Here is a 22,341-nt window from a genome sequence, read left to right as displayed (position 1 = left end):
GTATCTGCTTCCCGCTTTTGGTGATGTCCGGAGTTGCGATTTTCGCTCAGAGAGATGAGGAGAGTTAGCCATTCAGGTGTTGGGAGGAAAGCAACATTAACAGACAAAAACATGAAAAGTAACAGAGGTTTAAAAGAATATGATGCGGGGCTTCCCTGGTGGTGCAGTGGTTGAGAGTCAGCCTGCTGATGCAGGGGACACGGGTTCGTGCCCCGGTCCGGGAGGATCCCACATGCTGCGGAGCGGCTGGGCCCGTGAGCCATGGCTGCTGAGCCTGCGCGTCCGGAGCCTGTGCTCCGCAATGGGAGAGGCCACAACAGTGAGAGGCCCGCGTACCGCAAAAAAAAAAAAAAAAAAAAAAGAACATGATGCGTCTGGAAGAGGTTTGGCATATTGGTAAGATGAATGTGGTGGTACATCTGTGGGTAAAAATAAAAAGGTGGGTTAGAGTCAGATAGTGAGGTATCTCAAATGCTCCGCGAAGCGTTTGGACATTGTACAGAATGCTTGGGCTACCACTGGTAGATTCCAGGCAGTGAAGTGATAAAATCACATTTGAATTTTAGAAAGACCACGCTGGTGAAAATTTGGAGAATAAATTGAGATCGTGCAACATTGGGAATGGAGACAATCTGGTTTGTCTTAAAATCGTAGGAAATTAATGATGAGGGTCTAAACCAGAACTCTGGCAAGGAGATGAAGAGAATGGAATCAACTCTTTTTGGGTTGCAGAACTGACAAAACTTGGCAATCAATTGGATATGGAGTGGGGCTGAGGGAGACAGCAGTTGAGGATGAGTCTCACAGATGAGTGGTATTGGAGGAAGGGAAAGGAGATGACGTTTTTGAAAGAAAAATGACAAAGTTAGTTTTGGTTATGATTATCAATTGCCTGAAGAGCAGCCCGATAAAATCGTTCAGGAGGCATGGAGAAAATGCATACAGGGATTAGGTGATTGTTCCTGGTGGCGAAAAAGATTTTGGGGGAGGAAATAATTGACATACAGGTGGCAGCTAAAGCTATGAGTACAGAGCTAGAGAGCAGGAATAGAGTGAGGAAATACGATAGCTCTATCAGTCCTTGTGGATGTGCTTATGCTATAGCACAACACCCTCAAACCTCAATGGTGCACAGGAACAAAGCTTTACTTCTCTGTTTTGTTACATATCTATGGTGGTTGGGATTTGACTTTAAAAAATCTTTGGGATACAGCCCTCCTGAACAACTTGTATATGGAACCTCATTCACCATTATGCAGAGGAAAAAGAGAATGGGATGAAGCTTGGATGGACCCTTCCAGCTTCTGCCTGTAACACATAAAACTTCTGCTCACGTTTCCATAGTCAAAGCAAGTCACAAGTTGTGACTTCTGAGGGGTCGAGAAGTATAATCCTCTCCCAGGATGGAAAGCAGACATTTGGTAAATAAAAATGAAATTTACCAGGATTGCCAAGTCAGAGTCGAAGAGAACATAAATGTTTAAGTTGCTCTTGGAAAAAGGAGTATTTTTGAAGAAAGCTGAAAAGGAGTGGCCAAAAATATAAGTGGAAAACACAGATGAAGTGTTTTTCTTGAAATAGACTAAATGATTTCTTCTTTTTAAATTCATTAACGATTTTTGAAATTTATACACCAAGGGTATATTTGCTTTTAATAATTCATATTTGGAAGGGTATGGGGGTAAATTTTGTTATTATCTTAAAGATTTCTTGCAGAGAAATCATCCTGCAAGATGCATTGCCATAGGCAAATGTAAAGTGCAAAGAGAATGCCTTAATACAGGGTTTAAATACACTCTCATACAAAGGGAGAAATACGTTCCAAATTTCTCTTCATAGTTAAAACATGTGTTTTCCTAGAAAATATAAGGATAGTTTTAAATTTCTTATACTTCACACGGTTGAAGGCTTTTAAACTGGTTCTTAAATTTGCTCCTTCCATTTCAGGCGAAATGGAAGCTCCCAAAGATGGAGGTAACATTTATATCTTTGATTTTATGAAAGATGATGTTCATTTTTTTTTAGCATGTGAATAAAGTACTAATCCTTGCTCTCTTGTGAAGAGTTGGGCAGACTTCCAGTACCAAGACCTGAATTTGCTGTCAATAAAAGAACAGTGAGACATTAGGTACTGAGGTTGGTTCTGTCTTATTCTGAAATTAAATGTGGAATTAAGAATCAAGATTTTAGTAAATCAGAGCTCTCTGAAACGTTAATTGGCCTTCGGTAACTCTGTGGAGTCACAATTAACTCGTGAACTATTTGTGGATCAAAAACCGTATTGAGTCTCTATGGGCATCAACTGTGCGTAGAAGATACAAGGCCCCTCTCCAACATGGAACTTATATTAAACTTCGGCAAACATGTTAATCCAATAGTCCCCGCCTTATCTGAGGTTTCACTTTCTGTGGTTTCAGTTACCCGTGGTCAGGTATGATCTGAAAATGGGAAATTCCAGAAATAATTCATAAATTTGAAATTATGTGCCATTCTGAGTAGCGTGATGAAATCTCTCAGTGTCCCGTTCCATCCTGCCCCGGATGTCAGTCATCCTTTGTCCCGCATACTCTGCCCATTAGTCACTTAGCAGCCTTCTTAGTTACCACATCAACTGTTTGGGGTATTGCAGTGCTTATGTTTCAGGTAACCCTTATTTTACTTAATAATGGCCCTGCAGTGATGCTGGCTGACAATTTGGATATTCTCACGCTGTGCCTAGTTTATAAGTTAAACTTAATCATAGGTACGTATGTATAGGAAATAGTATATCTAGGCTTTGGTACTATCCATGGTTTTGGGTATCCACTGGAACCAGGGGTCCTGGAATATAGACAGGTGGGGGGACTAGGATAAATAAACTGTACAGTTAATAACAATTATATCAGTGTTAAGTGTCAGGAAGGAGATGACTGATTTCTAAAAGATGAGCTGACCTAGTGTGATCTCGTTGAGAAAGTGATCTAGAGTGGATAGTTGAGGGAGAAATAGGCGTTAGTAGGTCAAAAGAATAGGGACAATGTGTGGGTTAGGGAGCTCTCTGGATGGAGAGGGTCACGATTGTGAAAGTGATGAAAGCTCGGTTGCCTAGGGGATTTGGAAAAGTCCAGTCTGTGAGAGAAGTCGGGGAAGATGTTCCTTGACCTGGGTCGACGTCATCTATAGATCCTGGAGGGCCTTGTAGGTCACGACAATGATCTTGTATTTCATTCCAGGGACCATGAAAGTCATTTTTTTAATAAGAAAGAGGGGAGACATATTCACATTTGTGTTTTCAGTAGATTATTCTGGTGGCTGTGGGGGGGGGGGGAATGAATTAAGGAGGAATCAAAGTGGCCATGGCATAATTTACTATAGTTCAGGTAAAGGGTCACGATGACTGGGAATGAAAATGGAAAAACAGGGATAGGCTCCAGAGATAGCTCAAAAACAAAGTCCTATGGGATCCATGATTGATTAGATAGACGTTGAAAATGAAGTTCTCAGAAGGATAGATGAAGGGTGAATGCAAGGTTTCTGGCTTATGTAAATGTAGGGGTTCGAGTCACCATCTACTGTGGAGGAATGCTGGAGGCGGACAGATTTATGAGAGGATATTTTGACTCTGTATAGTTTCTATGCAAAGGCATTACTGTTGTGCACACTGGCCCTGGGTAAGTGCAAATACCATTCAGTTTAGAAGAGAGATCTAGAGACTGTGTCTCTTTTTGCTCCAAGATCAAATTTTCTGGGTCCTAGGGAAAGTCAATTAATTATGAAGTTCCATTCTATGATATCAAGTTAGCCATTGTTGGCCTAGCTGCTTCTTACACAGAAAGGATGTTGAGGGAATATTCAAATTGATTGGGCCCTTGGGCTTTTGGGAGTAGACCCTTCAGTATTAAGCATTTTGCTACTGACCACCTGTACGTTTATCCATGGCACACAGTAGTGATGATGATGATGATGGTTCGTAGACACTGAGTCCTTACCATGTGCCACATGCCATTCTATGTGCTTTATGGATATTAATTCATTTGCCTCCTAACACCCTGGGTACTTTTACTACCACTCTTTTACAGAGGAGCAAAATGAGGCATAGAACTCTTCCATACTTGCCTCAGTGTATATAGCTGGTAAAGGAAAGAACCAAGATTGGAATCCAGAGAGTAGGGCCATGCAGTAGGGGCTCTTAAACACCTCACTAGAGAACTGGACTGTCGTGAATCCTACTGTGCAGAGGCTATAAGAATTTGACTGGAAAAAGGCAAAGGTCATGGAATGGGGTTGTGATGTGGGGACAGACTGCTTTCACAGAAAGCCAGAAGTGCCTCATAAGGTATAGTCCTAGGCCTGTTATCACAGCCCGTGTTGCCCAGGCTGAGCGGCTCTGAGTGGGATGCTGGTGATGATTACTCCCCAGGAGTCAGGAAGAGTCCAGCCCCTTAGGGATCTTCAGGCTACAGATTGTGAGATCTTAGCATGAGGAAACGATACCGTATTCATCTTTGTATTTCTAATGTCTGAAAGAAGGCTTGAGGAATTACAGATATTACAGTGGATAAAGAAATGAATCCATCGATCGATCTTGTAGTTACAAGTAGTTCCCATGTGTCTTTTGTTTTTTTCCTGGTAAAGTGTTGAGGACGGAGGTAAACTGTGTGAAGCTGAGGACTGAGTCTTTAGTTAGAAGTCTCTCACGTTATTCAGAATCTCGTCAGGTATAAAGTAAGAAAAAGGCAGGCAAAAATAAACAACAGTAACAAAACATCTGGTTATGATGAGCCTGTGGTAGATTCCAAAGAGAGCTACGGATGCTTTAATGATGTATAAGGGTTAAATTCACTTGAGGACAGTTACAACATTTTGTCATTATTTATAGATATTTTCCCCTTAAAATCTTCACTTAAACCTCACGTCATCTGCTGAGAGGCAAGGGGAGATGAGATTATCACCCGTTTATAAAGCAGATACACAGAGCAAGTAGAGGAGAGGTGATTTGCTCTCTTAGTGAACTGAAAGTCAAGTGGAATTCATTCATCCCATGAACCCATACCAGGGTTTTAAATTCCTAGTTGACTGTACTGAATCTTGAGTAAAAGATACTTCCCACTGTCATGCACTATAAGAAAGCTATTAAACTGCTCAGTTTGGTGTAACTTGTCACTTTCATTTTAAAATGCTTCAGGCCTGTTCATTTCTCACTTTACTGGCTCCACTCAATCTGCCATAGATTCCGGGGACTGTTGGACAGTGAGTTCTGAGTTAAGTCAGATCTTTGAAGCTTGTGAGTTGGCCGGGCTTAATATCAGCAACTATATATTTTGAATTACAATCTTGCAATATCTGTTTATTTTTTTAAGTATGAGAATTATATACTGCTTATCTGGTGTGAGATAATTATTTAACTGGAATTTATTATGAGAGCAAATAAAAATTTTCTTCAAATTTACCTTATCTTGTTCAAAGATCTTGTAGTTCCTAAAGAGTTCTACCGAAGTTACTAGATGTATTTTTGTATCTTACTCTGTGAGCCTTTTAGAAGCTTCAGTTTTCAGTGAAGTCACGTAATGCAGTTGGTCTGCTTCTTTGATCTTGTTTGGGAAATAGATTTGCCTTTCTGCTGTTACAGATTTATTGCTGTAATGTGTTTTAAATTCAATCAATTTTAAATTCAATTACTCATTGATTTCCTATTGAAAGCTTTCTATGGGACTCATGTAGTGCTGTGTTTGAGGTCCTAAAAGAAATACTATACCTACAGGCAACAAGAAAGAGAGGAAGAGAGAGGAGAAATGGAAAGAGAAACAGGAAGTCAAGTATTTCTATTTTCCTGAATGTAATTTCCCTAAAGACACATTAAATGATGTATTTCATTGGATGTCCTGTTACAAACTACAAGCTTGTTTCTCTTATAATTTAAACAATGTTTCCTCTCTTCAATCCTGCATGTACTGGATGTTGATTTTATGTTAAGGTCAATTACAGTATCATTAATCTACTATACACTCGAGTTATTTCCAAGTCTTTTAAAAAATGACATAGCAGTTACGTCTGTGGTGAGAATCGTATGCAGTATTGGAGAAAAAATGGGAGATGAATTCTGTAATTGACTTTAGGATTTGCTGATCATTAGAATCGAGGGACATAAAGGACAAATTGGGAAGAAAGTTGAGTTATGGAGGTAGAGGTTGATTCAAGATACGGGTACTGTGATGTACCAGTTGCAGTGAACTTGACTGCTTGCTTTAGTATACTTGCTCATACACTACATATTGGTGTGTTAAGAAGCACCTTGGATTCTGTGACTAATTTCTTATCCGTACACTTTTAATAGATACAGAGAAAAATTTGTCTTGTGACCCAATTCTAGTTTTCCCAATTACTTGAAAATATATGGTTTAGGAGCCAACTAGAACATTGCTTCTTTGCTCTGGAAGTGATCTTTTTGAAACGAGGGGGATAAAATGAAAGGAAAAACAAAACCGGTACCTGAGATCTGTGAATTTTCATGGTGCCAGACAGCTTTAGGAAAGAAAAGTAAGAGGTTTGGGAAATAAGGACCAATTTAACATGAGAAATTTTACCTGGCAGTACTGTTTATCTCACCAATATAATGGCCTAGTTAAGAGTTTTATTTTAACACCCTATTTATTTCAGCAGTACTTATACCCTGAATGGGTTTGAAACGTGAGTAGTCTTTTTTTCCAGCAAGTTCTAAAACTACATAAAGATTTAACGAGGTGTTCAAAAGTCAAATAGGCTTTATAATTCACAAAAGCCTTTTTCACAGTTGAAAAGAGAAGGCCTCACCACCTCTACACTTGTTAAAATTGTAAGGAAACCTGTACATTAATCTTGGTAGCTATTTTAGAGGAACAAGGAAACTTCTATTTTTAGTGATGCAATTTTAGACCAAGAGATGACATGTGGGACTTGGCTAAAAGGTCGGTGGTTTTGTTTAAATTGAACAGTAGTTTCTTGGTTGCTTTCCCTTTGCAACACTCAGGTCTACTGAGAAGCCAGACTGTGTTCCATCTATGATGAGGTGGTAGGGGAATGGAGTAATTTCATTCAGAGGTGGATACTTGCTCCTGATGAAACGCTCATTTTTAGAAAATATAAATGTACTCCGAAAATTGAATGCCAGATTTCACGAGCAATATTTCAGGTATTTTTTTTTTAAGATGTACGAGTAAGAAAGAATAAAAAAAAAAAAGTCGTGGAACTTTGGTATGAAGTAGGCTGAAAAATAAAAGGTAGAGAATTTGGGACAAGTCTTTGAAGATGAGATTGAGATCAGTGGTATCATCGTAGTTTGGGTTTGGCCAGAAGTAGATGTCAGAATGGAGATTATCAAGCAAGTAGCTGGATAAGAGGGACTTGTGGACCAGCATCTGTGAGCGAGTGAGGGGAACAGGACTGGGTAGGGGGAGGAGTTGAACTGTGACAGTTGCAGCGGAGGCTTCATCTGGCACAAGTGAAACTCTGGATCTGGGCTAGTCCTTCAGAGATGTCCAAAATCGAGGTAAGGTTGTCAGAACTTTCGGTGCAGCTGTCCCTGCAAAGAAGGTGTAACCTTGGGTGAGGCAGAGACCTTCCTCCGAGGGCAATTCAGCTCTGAGCTCAGCAGACGACCATCTGTGCAGCTGGGGAATGAGAGGTGGCAATTCAGTGGGGCTCTTGCTTAGTCCCCTTGGAGAAGTATTTACTTTTTATGAGAATAAGACATCCAGAATTGCAGAACCTAGAATTTCAGGAACTGGAAGCACTAATTTCCAAAGAAAGGAAACCAGGATTCTTAAAAACCATGATCTCTTCTACATCTCCCTTCCATGTATTATGTATTTTCCATAATGTATACTTCCATCTCCATGTATTTAACCTGGTAAAGAAATATAACTGTAATTGATTTGTGGTATATGCTGGGTCCTGGACGATGACGCCTTATATGCTCAAGATGATCATTTCTCAGCAGGTAGCTGCACCTTTAAAAATCCGTTTAATTGTTCTATCGGGCCAGCAGCTTCTGTATGGTGTGTCATAGAACCACTCTGTCCCATGATCACGTTCCCACAGCAATTCTCCTCTGCTGGGAGAGGTTCTTTAATATTCAGTATGATGTTATATGGATCTCATATCAGGGGAGCAAACGTTCTGTTGACCCTTACGTAGATATTAGTGCTCACTGAAGCCTTGTGGGTAGGAGAAGCAGCCAGTGATGGAATATATACATAATTACTGATCTCAGTCAAGATGATTCACTGTCTATTCCCGGATGGAAAGTTTCCAGTGTAATCAACTTGCTACCATGTTCCTGTTGGTCTCCCGGAAGGATGGTGCAGTACTGGCAGTGTCGTGCTAGAGTTGGCTTGAGTTGTGTCTCAACTGGTGACTGTGCCCATCTCTTCAAGTCTCTAAGTTCAGTAATGTCCTGTTGGTAACTTCAAGTTCACCATGCTGAAAATATTACACCACAGAGATGAGGGCTTTTTTTTCTTTGATAACCAGTTGTTAAATAGTTACTAATGTCCTACTGTATTTTGGAATCTGAGATTTGATCTCTGTTGCTGAAAATTTAGGCATTCAATATGGGTAGTAGCTAAATCAGGCTTAGTGAAAGGGACCCCATGTTACTGTTCACAAGTCCAGAGCATCGTGATGGCCAATGACAGAGGCTGGCAGATACCAAATGACTGACTCATTCTGTCTATGTTATTGGTGCCATTTCTTTGGTGATGCTCTTGGGTGGCCTTTCACATACAATACAAAGAAGTTCCCATAGATCTATATAAACATTTTCCCCAGCCCTCCTAGTTTTCCAGCCTTTATCTTTCCGTGTCCCTGACCTGATAGCCAAGTCATTCACGGCTGCCTATGAGATTTCAGATATTCTTATTTCAGGCCATTTTCCCTGTATGAAGTGGATGGTCTACCCTGTCCAAAGCTCTGACCATTCCAAGGACTCTCCCCTGTGGCTGACTTGCACCGCTGACTTTCACCATCTTTCCCTGGGTGAAGATAACCTGCATTAGCAGTTTTTCAAATTCACATACTGAGCTGATGTATCTGTGATCCCAGGGTGACTTTTTTTGTGTTTTGCCTCCATCATCTAGTTTTTTTTTTGTTTGTTAGTTTTTTTGTGGCATGCGGGCCTCTCACTGCTGTGGCCTCCCCTGTTGCGGAGCACAGGCTCCGGATGCGCAGGCTCAGCGGCCATGGCTCACGGGCCCAGCCGCTCCGCGGCATGTGGGATCTTCCCGGACCGGGGAACGAACCCGCGTCCCCTGCATCGCATCATCTAGTTTTAAGGGAATCTCCCTGACACAGTCATAGTTCTGAGATGAGAGAGACAAAAATCTGCTTCAGTTGTTAGTGAACCAGACCCTTGTGCCTTCTGTACCTGCTCATGCCCCATCCCACGTGTTCCGTGTGATCTTACAAGGTGTTATTGTTGGGTCCACCGTACATTAGGACGGAATGCAACTCATTATGAGGTATTCTGGCTGCACGGTCATTTGCCGTATCTCCACCAAGGCCCAGAAGGACAATGCAGGTCACTTTTCAAATGATACTCAACTCTCTGCTGCAGATGGCATGGCCTTGATCAAGGAGTCTAGGAGTCTGTGTTGTAATTTTACTGCTGGAGAATTCTCTACATTGCATCTTTTCCCGCCGTACATACTTCTAAAGCCACGGGGTATGCTGGATCATATGGTCCAAGAGGCAGGGATGCTTGCACTGAAAACTGGGCCTGCTGCAAAGCTCTATGCTCTCCTTGGTCCCACTCAGTGCTGCCAGCCTTTTGTGTAATCCAGTACATGTATTTACTGGATTTGGAGCAGAACTCCCAAATCTTGCCTCTAGATCCTGAAGAGTCCAGTCAGATTGTGTTTCCTTAGCTGTGGGATATGTGATGTAATAATGTCCTTTAATTATTTTGGTATTTTTCTAACTTTGTGAAGTTCAAGATTAATAGAAGTGCATTTAAAATTAATACTTATCTGTTAATAAATGGTAATAGACTCAAAAAAAAATAATCATCTGTCCTTTGTAAAGGACATGTCCTGGAATGCCCCAGACCATAAGACATATAAAAATTTCACTGATACTAATCTTCTAGAGTATATATACTTTATAAAGGCCTCCAACATATTTAGGACAAATGTGTATTTTGGTTTGATTAACATGCTTTCATTTCATTTGATTAACCAAACGGATGAACCAGTAATCTTGTTTGATTAACATGTTGTCATCGACGTATGGACTAATATAATATTGTGAAGATGATGTAAACGTTGCAGAGTACTTCAGACAATATAATAGAATGCAGGAGGGTAAAGCTAGCCCTGGGGGGAAACTCGAAATAAATACTGTAGTCAGTCCCATGTGAATGTGATCTGCTTCTTGATAGATTTAGGAAAAAAATACATTCTTCAAATTCATGGTAGTTTACCTCAGGTCTGTTGATCTAGCAAAAATAGCACATCAGGCTCAGGAATTGCAGTTGGGGTTACTGCAATAGTCCATTGTCATCCTTCAATCCTGTTTGGTTTGTGTAAGGACCAGCATGGAAAGTAAATGAGGATATGATGGGACCATCAGCCCTCCATCTTTTAAATACTTAGCTAGTTATTCTTTTTTTTTTTTTTAAACATCTTTATTGGAGTATAATTGCTTTACAATGGTGTGTTAGTTTCTGCTTTATAACAAAGTGAATCAGCTATACATATACATATATCCCCATATCTCTTCCCTCTTGCGTCTCCCTCCCTCCCTCCCTCCCACCCTCCCTATCCCACCCCTCTAGGTGGTCACAAAGCACCGATCTGAACTCCCTGTGCTATGTGGCTACTTCCCACTAGCTGTTGGTTTTACGTTTGGTAGTGTATATATGTCCATGCCACTCTCTCACTTCGTCCCAGCTTACCCTTCCCCCTCCCTGCGTCCTCAAGTCCATTCTCTAGTAGGTCTGCATCTTTATTCCTTTCCTGCCCCTAGGTTCTTCATGACCATTTTTTTTTTTTAGACTCCATATATATGTGTTAGCATACGGTATTTGTTTTTCTCTTTCTGACTTACTTCACTCTGTATGACAGACTCTAGGTCCATCCACCTCACTACAAATAACTCAATTTCGTTCCTTTTTCTGGCTGAGTAATATTCCATTGTATATATGTGCCACATCTTCTTTATCCATTCGTCTGTCGATGGACACTTAGGTTGCTTCCATGTCCTGGCTATTGTAAATAGTTTGCTAGTTCTTCTTGAGATACGATCTAGGTACTTAATTAAATCTTGGCTGGAAGTGGGGTTAGCTTCAGAGGCTCCCATCTGGCTCTCCCCACTATGAAGCTCCTGCCTCACAAACCATGGAACCAGTGTGGGAGTTCTGGCAACTATATTGTGCATCCATTCCAACTGTACATTTAGGGACCAAGGAAATTACCATAGAATATGTTTGTAGACCTAGCTGGCAACTGCACAGGCCAGGACACAGTTACTGCCTGGCTTCCGCATTCTCTCATTAAAATGGTGGTGGGGGTAGGGAGAGGACATGTTGCTACTTCAGTTTTCTGGGTATAGTTCTCAACTCAAGCACCGTCCAAGAGTCATTAAAAAAATCTACCTCTTCCCTTTTCCTCAATGTGAAGTTGCTTTAGTAAATGGACATAGGTTCCCTTGGTAAAGTGCTGGAAAAAATTTTACTACACACCCTTTCTGTAGCAGGACAGAGTCCTTCCTCCTGGAGACCTGACCAGTCCTTTAATCAAGGGGTTCTGGATCTGCACATTGGCTCAGGTCTGGATCCTCTGCAAGGGATTGTGAGTTTCATCGCGGTAGCCGCTCTTAGTCTCCAGGTCATCCATCCTTCATTCCTCTGTTTGTGTTGATGGAGCAATACCCTACCTTTCCTTAGGAACACCGAGTTCTATTAACCACTTCCAAGGCATTATGAGTCGGGCCACCCTGACTGCCAGTTCAACCCCGCTGCTTATTAGGATCATGGCTCCAGCTTCGTCTCTGATGGTTAAGTAACACCCTATGGCCTTTACTCTTTGGGAGATGATATCATCCCCACTGCTATCAGGGAACTCATTTCTGTAAGAGAAAATCCTACCGTTATCCTTGTCCTACAGAAGACAGCCACCACTGAGCGTCTTAATAATGCCGGGGCTCTTCTCACAAACACATTTCTTAGCACTTTGCTAAACACAGGGTCCTCCATGTTTTCTCTGTGACACACAGTTATCTTGTGGATTTTTTGACTTTGCATAGTGTACCTACTGTAGCATGTCTAATCTCTGAGCCTTTTGAACTCTTCCACGAATTTTTCATAGCATTTTTGTTTCACTAAGTATGAGCCATTGCTTTTTCCATGATTCTAAGAGCTATCCTAATAGAATGTTAGCATCTGTCTCTGAAGGTCCTTGCTAGGAATTTATTTATTTATTTATCTATTTATCTATCTATCTATTTATTTAATTTTTGCAGTCCGTGGGCCTCTCGCTGCTGTGGCCTCTCCCGTTGCGGAGCACAGGCTCCGGATGCGCGGGCTCAGCGGCCATGGCTCATGTGCCCAGCCGCTCTGCAGCATGTGGGATCTTCCCAGACCGGGGCACGAACCCGTGTCCTCTGCATCGGCAGGCAGACTCTCAACCACTGCGCCACCAGGGAAACCCTCTTGCTAGGAATTTAAATACGGCATCATGAACAATGCCCCCATATAAATAAATTCTAACTTTATGATCCGGCAGTAGGAGGAGCCCCAGCCATTGGCAAAGAGCAATGAGCCACTTCTGCAGGACCAAAGGGCTCTGGAGCAGGTGGGGCTTTTTGTCGGTAAATAAAGATTTTTCCAAACTTAATAATTTTTGATTCCCACTCCTTCCCAATAATGAATCTGACCTTGGCATAGTAGATTTGCTGGAGGTGAGAATTCAGTCCTCTTGGGAGCTTTTCTACTCTTAAGTTCTGGGTCTGATACTCAGTCTTTACTACCTCTAGGATGCAGTAGATACGGTACTTTTATATTTTATGGGGGCGATCTTCCAGCTGTCATACTTTGCCTTGAATTAGTAAATAATCATCCTCTGCTGTTCTTTTTCTATTTTTCTCTAATGCTTCAGTAGCATCCAGTAAGAGCCGTTTGGTTCTGTAGTAATTATAATCGCCACTTCCCTTAAACTCTGGGAATGTCTGAGACGGTGTACTCACCAGAGCATTCCCTTCCATGATGCCCTGATCTCATTCACCAGTGGAGAAAATCACATGCCAGAGACTCTTTGTTTTATCTAACACTAGTGATGGATGGTGTCTGGACAGTGGATGGTATAGTTCTAAAATCTCATTTTAGTGCCTGTTTTCCAGCACTAATTTTCATAGGTCATTTTCCCCAGGAAATAGATTCCAAGATAGACATTTACATGGTGTCGCTACATTAGGAACTACCAGTAATTCCTGTAAGAGAGTCAGGGAAGTGGGGCTGGGCAGAGGGGGAGTTTGAAAAGGGTTGTATTTTTAGCACAGGCCTTACCAGACCCCAGTGGAGGTCTGAAGCTGTAGTCTTTCAGGGGTATTTGAAATTGTGGCAAGGAGGCTGAGCCTCCTTGATTCAACAGGCAGAAGGCCTTGCATCTGGGGGATGAATGCTTCAGCCCTAAAGAGAAGATCTGGGTGGCAGACCACAGTACCTTCTACAGTGTCAGAAAAATCCATTCATATTGACATTATGGTACATTTGGTAGCATTTATATTTTCCCAAATCATAAATGAGAGCAACTGCTCTAGTATTGAGCCTTTAAACGTTTCAAGACAAAATTTTGAAATTGGCATTGTATTTCAGTATATCGCTATTTTTCAAAGGAAAATATCCATTAAAGTCATTCTTGTTTATGTATTCAAACTGTCATGAGGTTTTTATATCTAGAACACTGAAGTAACAATTTTTTATACATAAAAATAAAGAGGAAGAAACTATTATGAACTAGTCATTTCTATGTAGTAATTTAAACGTTTGTGAGACAGTATTAACATTGTTTAAAGGCAAGGCGTACTAATGACAAAATAACCACTGTGAACAAGATAGGTGAAAATTTTATAATATCAGAATAATGCAATTTATATATATATATAATTTATTTAATGTTTTACCATATTAAGATCCTACTGGTCATTTTTCTTTGAAATAGGGGTATCCTACATCATACAGAGAACCCAGTAATAACAAAAGAAAAAAATGATAGAAAAAATAATAAAGTGTCATGATAGCCAAAACATTGCAATGAATAACTGATAATTAAATGCTAAGGACACCTCATTAAAATTACAGATGTCACATTTGTCTAAAGAAGATCAAACTTGGATAAAATTAAATGCAAATGGATCTTTTTTTTATATATACCACATTTCCATTGTGTCACAATAACTTTGTCTGATATGTTCCAATGTGCCTTTTTGATGTTGACTGAACATCATTCATTTTTTTCTGCCAAGTAACACTTATCAAATGTAACACATGCCACTATGAGTTTTCAATTTCCAAGGGTAAGTTCAGGCCAAGTTTTATGCTTTCAGCAGGTATGGCTGTCCTCCAGCAATAACCACTGTGGATACTACTCTGGTATAAATGCATGGGTGCTCAGCAGCTATTTAGTTTTAGTATTAAAACAACCTGAAAAAAAAATAAAGTTTTTTTTTGTTGATTATTAAAAAAGGTCACATCTTTTAATGAAAAATTCCAATTTAACATTTAAGAAAAATCTATTTAAATTTTTGAAGCACATGGTGTGTTTTTAAGGAAACTAATGTACATAATGACAATACTGGCATCCCACTTAAGAATCTCAATATAAAAGTAAAAATGTCTTATTTTCTATCATGAGAAATATCACTGTCTTGATGTCACTATTTTCATGAAATGGCCTTTATTTGTTCCTTTATTCAGTCTTTATACAGCCCTTCATTTAAAACTCTTCATGATTTTTTGAGTCACAGATGTGGAGAACAAACTTATGGTTACCAAGGGGGGAAGGGGGGTAGGATGAGTTGGGAGATTGGGATTGATATATATACACTACGTATAAAATAGATAACTAATGAGAACCTACTGTGTAGCACAGGGAGCTCTACTCAGTGCTCTGTGGTGATCTACATGGGAAGGAAATCTAAAAAAGAATGGATATAAGCAATGTATGTCTGTTTCAAGAGGATGTGACAGAGCTAAAAAGCAAACATTGTTGGATTTTTCAGAGACTAACATGTGATCCCAGTCTATCCTGAAATGTTTAGCTATGTGACCACACACAGATCAGTGTTCATATCTGCTTGGAATTGTTAAAACATATTCTCTATCATCAAGACTGTTAACCTCAACGTTAATACCTATTACTAGAGAAATAATCTTGTAATCAGAATGATAAGTGCCTTGACTGAATTGATCTACCATTTAATAAGACCTCAAAGAGCTGTATTTCAATATTCTCTTTGATTTCGAATTGAATAGCAATGAGCACTAGGTCTATGATAGTATTTTTTAAAGAGTAATACAAAAGTAATTTTGGATTCCTTTAGTATTACTTATTAATTACTGGAAACTTTTTTTTAAAAATAAGTCCTACTGCTAATAACAAAAAGGTGACAAAGCAAATATGCATATGGATTTCAAAACACTACATATACATACATACATACATACATAAATATATATATATCAACCCAGAATGGGAACCATGAGGTGGTTATAAATTCATGTTAAAAATAGGTACTAAGATACCAACCTTCTACTCTTTCTAAAACCTTCTATGTCCTCCTAAAGCCTATTCTGAATAAAAGAAAGTAACCAGCTGAAAAAAAGAAAATAAAAAAATATAAAACTCTCCATGATTTTTGACTTCATCTGACTTTCCAAATGTAGTAGCTTCATAAATTCTATTTTGCTACCAGAAATGTTCCCTGTTCAGTTTCATGACATTGAGTATGAAGTTGTCTCTTGGAGATTAACTGAGTTGATGGATAGGGGCGGGTGTCACTGTGTTACAACTGAAATGTCAAGACCTCCACATTCCCGAGGGGTAGGGGTTCTGCAGTTAGTTCATACTCAATTTGGCAGTTACTCTGCCCAACAAAAGAAGTAGGATATAAAACTTTTTTTCCCTGTCTCTGCTGTGTAGGCAGAACCCTGAAACAGATGGGTGGAGAACACAATGTCCTAAGATTAGAGACAGAAAAATTCAGGTCCCCCCAAATAGAAAGAAATCAGTCCACAGTAAAATGATACAGGCCAGACATTTTGTAGAGGATAACAGAGAGGAACAAAACTAGCTTAACCATCACTTTGATTAAAAAAAAAAAAAGTACTTAAGGTAACCTTAAAGCAGAGACTGAAGAAATTCGGCAATGCAAGGGTGACAACACTCAGCACAGAGTGGTGTGGCATGAGGACAATGTGAGAGACAGCACTGAAGCCCAGAACAGAGACGTCCTTTTAGAACATGAACAGATTATTCATATTAAAAATCCATGCAAAAGACTTTTCTCAACTCCTGATCAAGTGGGAAATGGACATAGACAGGGCTCTGTTCTTTCTACTGTATGATTATGAAATGATATTTTGGTTGATTTTATATAGTGCTTATTGTTATGTATGAATTCAGTAATTCTTAACAAATCCACTTATTATCTATATTAAGGGCTGAGGTAAAGAGGGCTACCTGGATTGGACAGGCTCTCCTGACACTTTAAAGTACCCAGAGAGGACACAGCAAGTGGCAGTAGCCTTTGCACCACGCAATCTGAACCATTTTCCCTTCGACTAGCTTTACACTGACTTGCATGTACTCTGCTTTCCTCCTCGTGCCTGGGCTCAAGGTACGTCATTGCCTGGAACAACCTTTCTGCCATTTGCACAAGTCACGATCTTGCCTATCTTTTTAAAACCTAGCTCAGATGTCATATTCATATTTATTCATTCATCCTCAGCGGCACTGAATACCTCTTACATTCTTAGGAATCAAATAATTAAGAACCATAGAGAACCATAGAGAAAACAATAAAACAACCATTTATTTTATTCAAAAATAAATTGGGTTTGTAGCCATAAAATTGTTACTTTTTTTTTTTAAGCTTGCAGGCCACTTTTAGTTCTTATTTTATTGAGATATAATTTACATGTAACATATTAGTTTCAGGTGTACAACATAATGATTTTTTGTCTGTTTTTGGCTGAGCCGGGTGGCATGTGGGGTCTTAGTTCCCCGACCAGGGTTCGAACCCATGCCCCCTGCATTGGAAGTGTGGAGTCTTAACCACTGGACTACCAGGGAAGTCCCTGTTACTGGTTTTTTTTTTTTTATTGCATATTAGAGGAAGTGAGGAAAAGGAATTAAAGAGTTTCGTTTTCTGCAGGAGATGACACATAACCTGTGTCTGGAAGAGATGATGTTAATTAGTTAGAGGGGGTGGGAAAGTATAAATGAATAGAGAAACGTGAAGAAAGTCAGAGTAATTGGAAATAACCTGATATTTGTGGAGAACTGCAAATAATTCAGTGTGAGCAAAAAAGAGTGAGTGAAGAAACACTGAAAGCTGAAACTGGAAAGGTCCTGGAAGATTGAATTCAAATTCCATAATACTAACTTGTAAGTTATTGGGATTCACTGAAGTATTTAAGGATGAGAATGGCAAGGTTGACTTCTCAGCAACAAGTACTCTTGTAGCTAAAGCAGAGGAGAAAAAAATGAGTGTGTTAGACAGTAGTAGGTCAAGTAGGAATTAGTTCTATACCTACTGAGGTAAGGGTACAGGAGGAGAAAAAGGTACAAGAGGAAGATTATGAGTTCAGGTTGAACAAGTTGATTGGAATTGTCTGTGCTACAAAAGATGAAAATCTCAAGCAAAGTACACTTATGGAGTTTTTAGACAAAGCATTTGCTGGAAGATATTTATTTAGGAGTTATCAACTTACAGATAGAAGTTAAAATTATGAAACTCAATGAGATCACCCAGGCTGAACAAAAAGAATAAAATTTTAAAGCAAAGGTGGAAGAAGTTCTTAAATTGAGTTAAAAATATTTACAGGCAAGAATGCTAATACCATTTTGTCAGGCGGTAAAGGACCCTGCCATAGGTCATTTGGCTGGTAACAATGAAAGTGAAGTTCAAATATAGGACTTGACACTGCCAACATTTGTGGTCTCTCCTATGTAGCCATGTACACACTAGAATCACAAGAAATTCAAGTAAAATTATTTTTAACTAGAATATTTTGGGGGAAATAATAAAGTTTTTAAAATTTACATTTAATTTCCCAGTGTAGAGTAAGTCAAACATCAGAACTAAAGGAAAAATGAACATTCTAGCCTTGGTTCTGAATTCAGAGCCATAATTTTTATTTCAAGCTGAGTGACATTTTTGTTCAACTCACAATAATCATTTTGATGACCTTGAAAAGATAATATCTCGTTTATTTCAATTTTTAAAAAATATAAATTAGTTGAATCGCAAGGGTCATATTTATTTAAAAAAGCAGTTACAGGATAGAAAAATGCAGTTGAAAAAAATACATGTAAATTCCGAGGAGAGAAATGTTCTTTATGTGCTGTTAGTAAGATGCTTATTACTAAATTGTTTGATTTCGTTCATATTAAAGTTTGAAGGAATCATGGAGTAGAGTGAACATGTGGATTGAAAAAGATAAAATATACGTCTTATCTACATGCTTTATATATTTATTAAAGACAGTGATATATTAAGATAATGGGGTGTGTGTGTGTTTCAGTTTAGTTTTAAAATTTTCAGTGACCATTCGGCTATCTATTCGAAAACTCCATACTGGGCACATAAAAATATCATACCTGGTAGTATATATTGAAGGCGTCCTCAAAAGATTTGCCAACTATTTAAATATACAAAACTATACAGAGGAAATAACTGTGTACCTAGTTAAGACAGTCAGTGTGCTCTATTAATTCCGACCTAAATACAATCCTAGAGCCAAATCAAGCTATGAGAAAAGATAAAGTAATATTACCTGAAATACAGTAATTTAAAAAATTGTGCTAAATTAAGACAGCACCAATGTATTGTGTACTGCTCTGTCATGACCTATAGTGTTGGGTTTATTTTGGGCTCATATGTTATTACAACAAACAAATAAGAAACTTTCACATAACAAAGATAAAAGCCTGGAATTGTGAAGGGCCAATAAGTGAAGGGCCAACTCTATCATTTGAATTTTGGGGAAAGAACTGGTGATATGTAGTTGGAACTAACAAGGCTACTGAAGAGTGATACTTCTATCCTCCAAGAGTGGAAGGGCTGTTACTTAGAAGATATTTTGCCTTTTCTTTATCATCCTGGAATCTAGATCTGAAGGCTTAGAGTAAAGGAAAACCCTAGAGTGAAACAAAGGTCTGTTTGACTCCAACGCTGAAATGGATTCAGAGTAGCTTTCCTAGAATATATTTAGGGGCTGTCCCCTTTGTTTGTACCTGCTCCTGGGTACGTACATCCTCTGTGCCTCTTCTGTAGATTCACTTTTGACATTTTGTTCCTGTAAGTCCACTTTGGTTTCTTTAACTGTTTTCCCTTTTCCCTACTGTCAGGGGTATTCATGGTTGAATTTCACTTTTGACCTCCATCACCTTGAACTTTGCTATCTGATCAGAAACAGTAGAGACAGATCTTCTAGATTCCTACAGAGAGGACATTGTGGCCACTAGAGATGTGTTTTACTTTTCTGTATATCAGATAAATATGTCTTATGACTTTAAGGGAGAGTTCAAGGCTGAATTTACATTCCTAATCAGTAATAAAAATCTGAGATTGTTACCTCAAATTCTGGTCTAATAGCATCAGCTTCAAGTATCTTACATTTGGCCTTAAATAAAATTATAGTTGAAATCGGAAGGCATCAATCTCAATGGGAAGGTCTATGTAAATTAAATAACAAATTCTGGTTTAGTCATTAGACAGTTATTATTTAGATAAGAAAGGATATTAGTGTCTATATAAATTACTGTGAAATTTAAGTTAAACCAGTACTTATTCTTGATCAAATCATTACTAAGTTGAACTTTTGCCTATTAACAGTGGCAAAGAGCTTTGCTATAGTATTAAAATACATGTTATAACTGAATGACTGTTGCCCTGTAACCCCAAAACTATAAATATTTGTTGGGGGGGACATCCTTTGTGGAATACTGGCTTTAAATGATTGGGTTCTTATACCTAAATTAAAAACATTTTTGTCATAAGAAGCTTATTTTACAAGCCAAACTTCAACTATTTCTGATTTCATTAGTTAGCTAACAAATCCAACTGATATAAAAGACTATGTGATTCTCTTAAAATAAAAATTTGAAAAAAAAATTTATAAATATATTTTCCTTGTACAAGTAAAAATTAGTTTACAAGATTACAGTAGATTCACTTTAAAACCCAAGTGGGAATCTCAACTTTCCCCAATGGAGAGTTTTATTTTTCTTTCTTTTTGCCAACAATGCAAGTTTTTACTTGCATACCAAAATAAAGTTATTTCAGTAATTATTTTACATGGGCATGATTTACTTCATTTCCTTAAACTAAAGAAGTTAACAATAGATATTGCTTTCTCTTGCTGATCATGTGTCTCGGTCCTAAGACAGGCAAGTGGAAATTTTGTATTACCTTAATATGTAGGTGAAATTCTAGGTCTCGAAAAAAATAGAACCTTAATTCTTGTTTGTGGGATGAGCAGGCCTTCATAAGAGCATTTTTCGAAGACTTAAAATAACTGGACAAAATAGACTATATGTGCAAAAATGATTAAGTTTTAGGCTAGGAAAACATAGCAAACTAAAAAGAATGAAAGTATAGAAAATATGAAAGCAGTAGTAAAATGTACCTCAAGGGATGCTATTACCACAGCAGTATTTCTTGAACATTTGGATAAAGCAATTCAGAAAACTGATTACTGAGAAGGATTTTAATGCCAACCAATGTGGTAAGTAGTACTAGATGCATTCTAGAACTTTCATTTACTGAATTATTTTTACCCAGTACCATTTTCATCACACTGGATATAAATATTTTATATAACTTGCTTTTGCCAATCATGATTTTGCTAGCCACTTGGGTAGACATAAAATAAACTCTGTTACACAGCTGGGAGTTCCAAACTGTACCACCCAGACTATTCTGACTGGTAATAGCATCTTTTCAACTAAAGCAAAGGTTCTATGATTTCCAGATGAGGACATCTTGTTACCTAAGTATGTTGGTAATTTCTTGAGACTTTGATTCTCTTTGAATTGTCCAATTACAGCAACTAAAATAACTTGTTGAGAAAAATTTGTGTTTCCTCTTCTGTGCAAAACTTTTTGTAAAGAGAATGAATTGACATAGCGTTACGTGTGCTTTTGTCATGAGCTTCGATATCTGCATTCTTTCAGAAGCTGGAGGCTTACAAAGGTGCAGAAGGGTTAACATAAAAGTTCCCTTTAAATTTAGCAGCCTGTGAGTTTCTAGGCAGTTGGCTTTGTAATCTAAATTAACCAAATTTCTTTTCTTTTTTTTTTTTTTTTGACGTTTGGACTTTACATTTTGTTTCTCCTCATGGTTTAAATAAATATTCCTTGCTCAAACTGCAAGACCCAGTTTTAGATCATCATTGTGAAGAAATGTTAGTCTTCCATCATGTTAGTCTATATTTATTCCCCTTGACACATCCACGATCATATAGTTTAAGTTCAGACTTCCATTTGTAAAATCTCTCATATTTATTTAGTACCACAAAATATTTTAAAGCCTATCTACATGTATTAATCATCAGTGTAGTTCAGTAATTTCTGAACAATCAGTCTGTGCCGACTCCAACTACTTGATTCCTTTTCAATACTGCAATCTAATTGTCTAGTATTTCAATTATGCCCTATATAGTAACTTAAAATACCTCAAGAAATGTTATCATTGTTACCCCAGTTAAATCGTTGGAAAAATGTATGATACCAGCTAATTTAAAAGTATAGTTCTAAAATCATATAATGCATCTTCAGTCATCTATTTTGTCTTTCATTTAGCTATACTTTTGCCTGGTTCAAAGTCTAAATGTTTTATAATATTAATGCCAAACATTAGCATAGAGCCAGATATAAGATAAAATAAATATTTAGCATCTCTGAATCTTGAAATGGCTTGAACTACTGTTTTTATTTTAATTTTTCTCAAAATTTTAACAAATACAAGATTATAACTTTACATAAAGACCATGAACACAGAGAATGACATTTTATTACAAGTCAAAGCTATATGGAGTAATGAGGATTCATCACAGAATTGAGTTGAATAGTAGACAGGGCTGTTTTTCCAGGACCTAAAATACTTTTG

The 22,341-nt window shown here is 38.3% G+C and overlaps 1 long non-coding RNA gene across 2 annotated transcripts in view; it reads left to right on the top strand.

Moving 5' to 3' along the window:
• The window catches only part of LOC137228943 (uncharacterized), a 172,512-nt gene that overhangs the window by 30,816 nt on the left and 119,355 nt on the right, over positions 1 to 22,341 (top strand). The gene's annotated exons all lie outside the window — the stretch shown is intronic.

Source organism: Pseudorca crassidens, chromosome 8 (assembly GCF_039906515.1).
Source record: "Pseudorca crassidens isolate mPseCra1 chromosome 8, mPseCra1.hap1, whole genome shotgun sequence".
NCBI classification, from domain to species: domain Eukaryota; kingdom Metazoa; phylum Chordata; class Mammalia; order Artiodactyla; family Delphinidae; genus Pseudorca; species Pseudorca crassidens.
Note: the sequence above shows the minus strand (reverse complement) of the source record. Positions and strands in the feature narration are given on the sequence as shown.